Below are 12,222 nucleotides of genomic sequence, written 5' to 3'. Positions count from 1 at the left end.
ACCTATTTCTTCATTGTGCAGGAAAAGTGTGATTCAACTGATTTCAGTCAAATTTTTCTAGAATTACCAAGGATTTACTAAATTACCAAGGATTTCGATTCTTGTCTGTAATTTGGTCAAAGCTATGTCTCTTTATGTAGGCTAGTAAAATGTATTTACTAATTCCAAGTAAATATATAAATTCTATTTCCATCTTTTTTAAAAAATAAAATTTTGTTTGCTCTATCAATTGATCAGAGGCATTAATTTAGTGCCTAGCTAGGTCATTGCACATCTGTATCTCTCTTCCTTTCTCTATTTCATGGTTCTCATAGATAATATGATTGCTCCATAATTATCCTAATTTATTTTGCTTTTATATTTTTGGTTGCATCATTTCATTTTTTGCTCTGCCATTTCCCAAACCATTTATATAGAGGGCATTATTTCATATTTTCTCATTCCTAGAATAAGCTGCACTTGAAGACATCACTGGTCCTCATTTTCAGTCTGTACCTTTGAATACGGAGGAACATCTTTCCTCTGTTCTCCATCAATTCCCTACTCTCCAGTTAGAATAATTTCGAATAGTAAAATTGGAAAAAGGATATAAATCAGATATGCAGAAAATTCACTAGATTTTTCTGACCAATTCAACCTATGTGAACTATTAGGGAAAAGGGAAATACATGGAAACTTCATTCCCATTGGCACTCAAAGTCTCTGGTTAGGCAATTCTTAGGAAGATGAGGAACAAGATGAAAAAATAAGGAATGGTATCAATTGCAAGACAAAAATTGGAGAAGGATCCAAGTAAATTTCTTCATTGGGCTGCTGAAAATATTCAGCTTACTACAATGCGGAGACTACTTTCCAAAAAGGCCACTCATGTGAATACTAGGGATGATGATGAGTATACCCCTCTTCATCAGGAAGCCTGCAGTGGACACTTAGACATTGTCCGTGAGTTGGTGGCTCAAGTGGCAAATGCAATAACTGTAGATGGCTGTACAACCCTGCACAGTGTATATATGCAGAATAATACCAGAGTGGCTTCTTTCTTACTTCATCATGATACAGATACCAATGCCCAAACTAAAGGCCTCTTGCTGCTGAGAATTGAGATAACAAAGATACAATGGACCTCTGCCACTGACTGGCTCTGTTGGGACGATGGAGGACACCTAGTGGAGGAACTGGAACAGGTGGGGAGATGGCAAACAGACAACTCACACAGAAGAGGAGTGAATGCTGAGTGTGATTTATTGCAGAGGATAACACGCTTTTATAGCAAAAGTCTCCATGAGAAAGGGCAAAAAGTTACACAATCTTGCTGCAAGGCTTCATTTTTGGGTGTTCACCAGCTGGTCGCCTGATCTTGTTTTTTGGATGACGAGCTATGACAATAGGCACTTGTTTTCGGCTTTACCTCTATTTTTAAGAAATACAATTGGTATTGATGTTTATTACCTATTAACCATTAACCAGAGCACATGGGCAAGGTGCTAGACAGAAAGGCATGAAGTCTAGTACTTTATAGTTACTTTTGTTTAGTTTTGTACTTTATATGTTTCAAATCTTTTTTAAGCAATTGTACTTCTTTGCCATTCTTTAGAGGGTCCCCAATTTGTGGCCAAAATCATATTTAGTATATTTGGTTAAATCTGGCCATATATCAAATTTAAGCTCATAGTGTCTTTTCTGTAACCCTTTCACATAATCGTTTACTCTTCTCCATAGAGGCCTTAACTGTCTCATAAGATCTTTCTTGTTCCTTCTTTGATAGTAAGTACCAAGGAGAGAGACCTAGATCTAGCAAGTCTCTCAGTAAATGAAAGAGAGTAATAGGAAGTTCTTTCTTCGAAGTAGTTTTCCCAACGGTTGCCATCCTTATCATACACACCTGTAAAAGGCTATGGATCTGGGGGAAGTCTTTGGGGTCCTCTAGATAATGGAGGATCCCACCATTTTCCTCTGATAAGCCATTGCCACCTTCCATCTACCAACTTTTTAAGAATCTTATTTAGCTTTTGGTCTAAATATCCCTCTACATCTTTCTTATCTACAGGATATCTATATGAGTCTATTGTATATGCTTTAGGATTAAAGGGAAGTCTCCAGTAGCCATACACTCTTTCTGCTCTAGCCATGCCTACAGCTTCCTGTAAATCTCTTACAAACAATTCCTTCTGCTGAAGTGATGTCATGAAACCCCCAATACTTTTATATTTACTTATGACTTGTCTGATAGCTTCCATAAGAGGGGCTTTTACGGTAGCACTTAACTCTGGTGAGTTATGATCTCAGGACACTCATCAGATGTTGGCGTCATCAACACTTTTAAGAAAGAGCCTTGAATAAGGGAACATTGAGCATAAGTAAGTAGAACAAGCAGCAGGAACAGTAAAAGATTAATAGGCACTCCTATACAGTGAAGAAAAGAAAACAGGAACAGAAACACATATTTCCCAGGGGCTTGCCAGCCTTTCCAGGAGGTAGGCCTCTTTGAAGCCCCATTCTCTGAGGTAGAATTCAGTGAAGTCCCATTCTCAGAGATAGGCCTCTTTGAAGCCCCATTCTCTGAGGTAGATTTCGGTGAAGTCCCATTCTCAGAGATAGGCCTCTTTGAAGCCCCATTCTCTGAGGTAGATTTCGGTGAAGTCCCATTCTCAGAGATAGGCCTCTTTGAAGCCCCATTCTCTGAGGTAGACTTCGGTGAAGTCACATTCTCAGAGATAGGCTTCTGTGAAGCCCCATTCTCAGGTCTGAATGCAGGTGTTCCATGCTAAGCAGACTCCACCGGAGTAGGCATGACATTTGACCCTTTTTTATGTATTAGATGTGCCAGAGAAATTTCTTCTCATATAGAGAAGATGGAGCAGAAGACTAGTTTGAAGAGAACTGGAAAGACAACAAGAATACATATAACAATTAGTATTATGACTCCAAATGTAACCAAGTAGTGCCACCAATCTAAAGGATTAAGACTTTTTAACACTCTCTGTAAGTCTGCTGCCAAAGAATTTATCCCCACGCTTTCCAAATGAGCTTGACTAAGGGCTGAGATGTCTTCCTGTAGCTGTCCTATCTCATGAATTAAGCTATTGTCCTTCCAGATTGTTTGTAAATGCACTTTGGTAACTTCCCAATCTGAGCTCTCATTATAAGGTAATGGGGTAACACAAATATATTTAAATACCTGATGACATCTAGTTGTCAGCTGGGTTTTTAGATTATTGACTTCAGTCCCTAACTTTAAGACTACTATTTCCAAAGCCTCTATTTTTTTTTTAAATTTTGGATCAATAATTTGTTGCTCTGTTAATGTTAGAGAAACATCCTTATTTAACTCATTAACAAAATGTGCCGGGCCTTTTCAACCAGCTTCTAGATCTTTCCCCATATAGGTGGTGTTGCGGTTTTTGTTGAATTAGCCTGTGGTGGTGATAGAGAGAGAGTCTTTATCTTCTGCTCCAGTTTTCTCTCCTGATGTATTTTCATTTTCTTCCTGTCTCTTTTTTGGGCCCAAGAAAGGCCTGATGAGTCTGTTTGGGACCCAAATGGGGGATTCCGCATTCTGTGGGAAAACATAAGCATAGCCTCGCACGGATGTTAACAGGATGTCTAGCCCACGCCAGGTTCCAGTAAGTAGATCCTTCCATTTTAGTAAAGGAAAAGTTGTAGTTTTTTCCATGCCCGAATGTCTCATCATTGGGGTTATTCCTTGCTCATCAGCATTGAAATGATTAAGAACCAGTAAAGCATGGTTAAAAGTGTAATGGGGGAAGTATTGCTTCTCTCCTCCCTGTCTAATTCTTGTCAATTGACTTTTTAAGGACTGATGAGCTCGTTTTATGATTGCTTGGCCTTGTGGATTATACGGAATCCCTGTTTTGTGCACGATTTTCCATTGTGCACAAAATTTAGCAAAAGCATTGGAGGTGTATGCTGGTCCATTGTCAATTTTTATTTCCTTAGGAATTCCTAGGTCTAAAAAGGCTTTAACCAAATGTTGAAGAACATCTTTCACAGCCTCTCCAGAATGGGCTGTAGCAACCATAGCATGAGAATAAGTATTTATAGTAACATGGACAAAGGAGAGTTTCCCAAATTTTGTTACATGGGTAACATCCATTTGCCACAGAACTCTAGGCTTTAAGCCTCTAGGATTAACTCCCATTTTTTGTGGATGAAAAACTTCCGGGAATGCCTCATATTCCCTTACAATTTGTCTTGCCTGTTCTCAGGACACTTGAAACATCTTTCTTAAGGCATTAGCATTCTGATGGTGTAGTCTATGACTTTCCTGAGCTTCTTCTAAAGCTGACATTACATGACTTTCCTTAGTTAATAAGTCTGCTAACTTGTTCCCTTGAGACAAAGGTACAGGGAGATTACTATGCCCCCTTATGTGTCCCACAAATGCCTTTGTCCTTCTTTGTTGTAATAGCTGTTGTAATTTTATTAATTACTCTGTTACTTTAGAATGACCAGTAACTAGGGCTGTTTCAATGGCAGGAAACAAGGAAACCACATAGCGGGAATCTGTGTAAAGGTTAAACTCCTCTGAATAATTTTGAAAGGCTAGCAGAACTGCAATAATCTGTTGGGCAGATACAGTTGGGTCAGAAGATATTAATGGTGGTTTTGTACTGCAATAAACCACAGACTTTCCGCTAGAAGATCCATCTGTAAAAATAAATAATGCCCTGCCCAAAGGTTCTGTAACCAAAACCTTTGGAAATATCACAGGGGTTTCAGTATAAAAATGTAACAAAGGATGTTGGGGCATATGAAAGCTTATTTTACTTGTGTAAGTTAATACAGCAATTTTCCAATCATCATCAAATCGTATCAAATGATCTAACTGTTTCTTATTATAAGGGATAATAATGTTAGGTATTTCTTGGCCAAATAAATCTCTAACTCTTAATCTAGCCTTTAAAATCAAAATTGCACATAAAAAGGGATATGAAGCAACTATTTTTCCCGGGTTATGGGAATAATGGATCCATTCTAGTATCCCATCCTGCCAAAAACATCCTGTGGGAGTATAGCTTGTAGCCAGAATTATAAAGGACCATGATTGTGCAATATTAATTTGCTGTATTTTAGCTGTATTCAATGCTTTTTCTACCAATTTTATACAGGATAAGGCAGCAGGAGTTATTTTCCTGGTAGATTTAGGATTAGGGTCTCCGTCCAACATTTTCCTCAAAGGATCTAATTGTCCTGAAGTTATTTTTAAACTGGGCCGAATCCAATTAATATTCCCTAATAATTTTTGGAAATCATTTAATGTTTTTTAGTTTATCTATTCTAATTTGTGTCTTTTGAGACATAATATAATCATGTCCAATCACTTTTCCCAGATAATTTAAAGGTCATTCATGTTGAACTTTATCAGGAGCTATTATCAAACCGAATTTTGTTAATTATTCTACCATATCCTGTAATATTTTTTCTGTCTTTTCTCTAGTTTCATCGGCCATAAGTATATCATCCATATAATGAATAATATATGCCCCTGGATATTTTTATCTAATTTGATCTATAGCCCTTTTCACATATTGTTGACATAAGGTAGGGCTGTTTTTCATGCCCTGAGGTAGCACTTTCCATTGGTACCTATTATAATGTTGTTTAAAATTAGCCTAAGGGACACTGAAAGCAAATCTCTTGGAATCTTCTGGTTGTAATTTTATTGTATAAAAGCAATCCTGTAAGTATATTATTATTATGTATCTACCATGTGGGACTGCAACAGGAGAGGGTAGACATTGTTGAAGGGCTCCCATGTCATGCATGGCCTCATTAATTGCCCTTAGATCTTGTAATAATCTCCATTTTCCTGACTTCTTTTTTAATTACAAAAAATGGAGTATTCCATGAACTGGTAGTCTTTTCTATTCTTCCCTTGACTCAATTGTTCTTGAACTAAGTCCTGTATGGCTTGAATCTTTTCTTGAGTTAGGGGCCACTGATTAATCCATACAGGATCATCACTTTTCCATATTATTTTGTCAGCATAAAGCTGTTCATCAGTGGCCCCTATGAAAAATTTTGGTCCTTTGATGAGGAGTCTATTTGTCCTATTTTATTTTCATGTCTTGCATGATGTCTCTGCCCCATAAAGAAAAGAGCAAGCTGGGGATAACATAAGGTTTGAAGTGGCCTTGCTGCCCTTCACATACCCATTTGAGTCTCTGAGCTGACTAAGCTACATTAGAAGCCCTCCCTAATCCAATTAAGGAAGAAGTCTCTTGCACTGGCCAGGCCATAGGACAATCTTTTCCAGCTATACAGGATCTGTCAGCTCCTGTGTCTAAGTGTCCTGTCATTTGTTTTCCATTGATTTAACGGCCTTGTAAGGCCTTTTATCTGTAATTTCCTGAACCCAGGCTACAGTATCTGTGGTGCCAAACCCTCCTTTTCTGTTTTGAGTCAGTGTGGGATTAGGCAAGTTTAGATATGAGAGTAAAAGTATTTGGGCAATCCTCTGACCTTTATTAACTTGAATAGTCTCTTTAGAGACCTTTTCATGACCTTTATAGTGGTAGGACTGTCTGAGTCTATTACACCTGGTAATATCTCAAAATTCTTTTTATAGTTTGAGCCACCAGCGTCTGGCAACACCAATTCTTACTGTAAAAATTCATGAATTCCGTGGAATTCTTCCAATTGAATTGCCTGCATTGGATGTCAAAATGTATTCAAGAGTTTTTGTATACATGTATAATGATTTCTGCAGAGTTTGTGAAATTTTATTCAGAAATAATTTTAACTTATCTGTTTAAATGAATAGTACAGATACTAAAGTATTTCTGGTGATTGTCTGAAAAAGAATATTTTAAAGTATTCTATGTTTGTATAATGTGTCCTTTCAGATTGTATTCCATATAGATAGTTTTAGATTCCTTTTTTTCCTAGGTCCTAATATTATTTTTCTTTGGGATAAAATGACAATGTTGTTTAATTTCAAAAGTTTTGTAAAGTTTATGTTATGTAAACGTCTTTCTGAGGTGAAGATTTAATACATTGATGTGAAACTAAATTTAATTATATTAATTACGTGTGTTGTTACACTTGTTATTTTGTAATCAACTTTTTAATAACTGTTTTTAATTTCTTGCATCTGAAGAATGAAAAATACAGAATATTTCACAAATTTTCATATCATCCTTGTGCAATTGTCATGTTAATCTCTGTATTGTAATTTGGGAATACATGCTGCTGAAGCATGTAGTATCTTCTAAATTTAAGTAGTTAATGATGCAATCTTTATACAGACTTATATCCACGGTTGCCTACTTGTAATAAGGAAACTATATTGTTCCTGACAATGCTACTGATCTTATTTTCCTAAAATTCTGTGAATAGTGGAAAAAAATATATTGTTCATCTTAATGCTCACATTTGCAAATTTTTTGTCAATGACAATTTTAAGTCTTTTTCATTTGGAATATGATCATACTTTCAATAATTTATTGCTAGGTCCAAAGGTGATGGCTTTTTCATGTACTAATTGATCCAACTGAATTAGCTTTGTGGAGCTAATGGATTCAAAGTAAGCCTTGCTTAAGAGCTACTTCTAACCTTCTGCAGTTGACATTTTCCCAAGTGAGGTCTTACTGGCACAAATGGCTACCTGACCCTTTATTCTTCTTTCATGTAGGAAGAGACCAATCAGAATATCTTACCCTGACAGCATAGATTGTTTTACTTGAACAACACTAATCTTAGTTACCAGGGATCATAGAGAGATGAACAGTTCAGTCATAACTGTTCAGACTAGAAGGGATTTTATCAAAATATAATTGTTTATTATATCTAACATTTCAAAAGTAACTAAAGCCAAGAAGGTGAAAAAATTGATCATATTCATGATTACTTAGTATCCTGGCCTGTCTACCATCCTACCAGGCAGGAAGTTACACTACTGAATTTCTATCACCAAATATTTTCATAGTTGCAGGAGAAGTCCAGATGTTTCTTCTCATTATTAGGCCTTAAATTGGTAATGTTTTAATCACAGTGTTTTCTCTTCCCTACAGGCTGTAAATCTACAAATAGTAAAGCTTTAGGTCCAACTCTATCAAACACTGAGGTAGACATAATGTAATAATACTTTAAAACAGAGTTGCCTTTGATACTGTAACCACAACAGAACAATGCAAAACATGTGTCTTTTTTCTTATATTATATATAGTTATATATTTTATACTTATATGTGCTGATTTTATATTTCACACAATGAAACTTACTAGAATTAGTTGATAATTTCACAAATAAATTAAAATTTATTTATTCCAATAAATAGAATTGGAATATAAATAATTAGGTTTAAAATATATATTAGAATATAAAAAATATCAACGCAGTGTCTTTGGTATAAACTTGTGATACATTCTAACTGTTCTTGGTCTTCTGAATTCGCATGGTAAAAAAACAATTTTGTTTTCCCCTAATCTATAAGGGATTTTACTCTGCTTCTCTGTTTATTGTTTTAATTCACTGATCCAAAACTCTTTTTCTCCATATTTCTGAAGCATTCCTACTGATTATGCCCAAATTTTTCTGATAAGATGTCTAACAAATATTATTCTTCTGCACGACCCAATGATTCCTAGGATCCCAGGTACCAGTTACCTGCATCATCAGATAACAACGGCAAGACTTCTCACATAGGCCCATGCAACATGCAACAAAGTAATTGAAGACCCATTTCAATTTCTCATTTCCTATATTTCAGGGCCCCAATTCCTTGAGATGCAGGATTTAGCATTAAGCAATTGTGAAATGCAAGGCAACTTAAAATGAAAGATGAGATCACAAAATTTGAGAGTATGTACTATGATTCAAACATTCAACTTACAGATGGCCAGCCCATATCAGTGAACAAGTTCACAAGGTGTCATAAGATTATTTTTAATACCCCTCCCCTATGATTAATAAAAGATTTTAGTCCAGCATAAGTGGGCCAAAAAATAGTTCCTGGAAGGATAGATCCATAATTTGTCTACCAAGGCCCAGAAAAATTTACTTAGAATTCAAATATAATTCAGGAAAACATTGAGAAGATCCTTAGTGCTGCAAAACACTGGGACTTCAGTACAACATGGTTCAGTGGTATAAAATGTCACTCTCAAACCAATGATAATCTACATTTAATCTCCTGAAAGTTATTCCTTTACAAATTAACTTTTTAAAATCACATTCGCCAAAATAACATTTGAGAAGTAGATGATACTTAGTGACATTACAAGTTTTTCAAGTGTAGGGAGCAAGTTACAATAGAGTTGAATTATTTACCCAGCACAAATGCCAAACACGTTCAACCATTCATTAAAGTCTAGAAATAGTACCAGCCATAATTTGTGTTTTTCAGTAGGAGCCTTCCAGAAATGTGTTAAATAGATCAGCCTGCCAAATTTCAAACCAAAACGTTTGCTAATAAAGTAAATGTCATCATTTAATAAGGTACATTTTAAAACGTCACAAATAGTTGTCCTATCATATGCAATATTATGTTTTCCCTGTCTGTGTAACATAGGGAGAAATATGACTTTAAGTCTTGAATATGGGTACTCAACAGAGATATGACAAACATAAAATCTGTCTTCTATTTCTATCACATTCCTATATAGGAATAAATTTTAGTTTTCTTCTTTTTCCAAAACTTATAGGTAGTAAAAAATAATATACCATGTAAAATAAAACAATCACACCACTGTACAAAGCTATTTATAAAAATGTGTAGCTAGGAGTACATTCTATGCATTTTTTAACTTTCTTTTTGACTGAGATTAATCTTCCAAATGGATGAGAATAAAATCATGTTTAGATGCTTCACGTCTCCAGTCTTGCAAATTGTTACTGCAGATGAATGAATTATAGAAATATAAGCTGACATCAGTTCAAGCATATGCAGAATGTAAACTCCATGAAATGTATATAAACCTTTCAATATATTAATAGACAGTTTAACAGGATGACTATCAGGAAGTTGAAAACAGAAAGAAATTATAGTAAAGACATAGAATGAATGAAAAATGAACAAGGGGCAAGTACAGCTAGAATACTCAATGTACACATATGATAAAGGAAGTGGTAAATCTGAAATAAATATTGGAGAAGCATTTGGTTGAGAATGATGGAAGGAGTGACTCTGATCCAAGAGAAATGGGCAATTAGATGGATATATTTAATTGTAACATACTTGCACAACCTTTTGAAATTCAGTTTAAAAACACAACAAAAACAAAAACACACAACAATCACAACCAACCAGAAATCTCTAGAGAGTATGAATATTTCCTCCCAAAATTTTAAGCAGTTAATGAAGGGTAGTCTTGGGAAAAGCAAAGAACGGTGTCCAAAGAGAGAAGTTTGGGATAGGAGAGAATTTTGAACAGATTTAAATAGATTGTCTAAGGTTATAAATCACCTACATCTGCTGCAAATAGTATCTTTCTTCTAGGAGTTCTCTGTCTGAACTGGATAATCCAGTCGTGAGACACACTTGATAGCTTGTGAAGATAGAATAGAAGAAACAAGATCAAGAACGCATTACTCCACTGGAGAGAAAACAATCCTCCATATTTTCTCTAATCTTTCTTCACTACTCTTTCTTCATACTTTTAAGTCAATTGATTTTGAATTATATTTTTCCTTCTTTCTTCTGGCAAAGTAATTGGTCAAAGTAATTCATTAAATATTATTTGCCATTTTCTTCTTTCATGCTGATTAATTGGCCAGGCGAGTCTATTAAACTTCCCTCTTGCATTTGGTTGCCATGAAACAACATCTATGTCAATGAGAAGAAATCTAATGTAAAACTTTGTCTCCAGAAAACAGTCCAAGAAGCTGTAATCACCAACATTTGGCTGTATTTTTTCATTTTTCTTTTACCTTGAAAGTCTTCTTGTGTCTAAAATGCCCACAAACATAAGTACTCCATCACTTTTTGGTCCAATCAATTCTAACCTAAAAGATATATTTTGCTAAGAAGATGGTTAGAGGAAACTGAAAAATACTGCACTTTTATCTTCTATCGTAAGACTCTCCTTAGATACCATATCAGGAACAATGAAGTTATTCTATGCAAAATTATTTCAATAGATTATTTTTCTCTTGGTCTTGCATTTGTTCACCAAGATGTATGGAGGAGAGTAGAGTTAAATCACCTATACCTAGAAAGACAGTGTCTGTTACAAAAGGTAAATGCTTCTATGTCCTCCTCTTAGCTCTTGCCTGATTTACAATTAATCACAGCATCTTAGCTTCAAGTCTAGTGAAGCTGAAGGATTATATGGGCTCCACCACTGTTACATCTTCATGATTTGTCTTTGAAAACTCTTTAAGTTGCCTCATTTGGATGTGTAATGTATTTTCATGTCTCCATTCAATCTGTTCGGCATTGTAGTGAGCCAAATAGGCTCTGTAAAATCACTTTAGTTAGTAAAAATATTAACACAAGTTAGGGCTGGTAAGTTGGCTCTTTGGTAGAGTGCTTGCCTTGAATGCCTGAGACCCTGGGTTTGATTCCTCAGCACCACATAAGCAAAAAGAAAAAAAGCCGAAAGTGGTGCTGTGGCTCAAGTGGTAGAGCGCTAGCCTTGACCTGAAGACCTGAGGGACCCAGGCCCAGAGTTCAGGCCCCACGACCGGACCCTCCAAAAACTATTAATACAATTTGTATAAAAAGTTTGGATTCCCTTCACTGCTAAAGCCAATATGCTTAGCTAGGGCTTCTAAGAACTATGTTTTCTTACCTTTTCCATTTGCTCAATTCTATTCTGAACCCAAAACATTTTGGCTTATGTAATAAGAGAAGTCTTCACTATCTCATGTTATTAAAGATATTATTTTTTGTGAGCCACTTAGAAATGTGAAATCATTGGTTTGAATTATATAATCAAATTTTTTTCTGTTTCACTGCTTCAAATGCAAAGACATTGTAGAAATTGTTACAAACAGAAATGTGTAAACCCAACACCTTCTTGCATTTTGGAGGGCACTTTCTCCCTGAATATTTTGACTCAAATTATCTTTTTTAGAGAATTACTGTTTTGTAATTAAAGGTAAATTCACAAATGTTGATGTCTTATTTTTTAAGAACTTGAATTTAAATTCCAATACAACCTTGTTTCACACAGTAAGAATATATTTCCTGGGTAAGGATAATTCCAAGGGAACCAACCGGATTTACAGCAACGTTTCTGAGGTTTGTTTAGTGTGAAA

General features: G+C 35.4%; 1 pseudogene; it reads right to left on the bottom strand.

Moving 5' to 3' along the window:
- Positions 1-7,124: 7,124 nt before the first annotated feature.
- On the bottom strand, positions 7,125-7,221 carry LOC138822627 (U6 spliceosomal RNA; annotated as a pseudogene).
- Between the last annotated feature and the right edge of the window lie 5,001 nt (positions 7,222-12,222).

This window comes from Dipodomys merriami, unplaced genomic scaffold, assembly GCF_024711535.1.
Source record: "Dipodomys merriami isolate MVZ:Mamm:240054 unplaced genomic scaffold, mDipMer1.0.p SCAF_113, whole genome shotgun sequence".
NCBI lineage: Eukaryota > Metazoa > Chordata > Mammalia > Rodentia > Heteromyidae > Dipodomys > Dipodomys merriami.
Note: the sequence above shows the minus strand (reverse complement) of the source record. Positions and strands in the feature narration are given on the sequence as shown.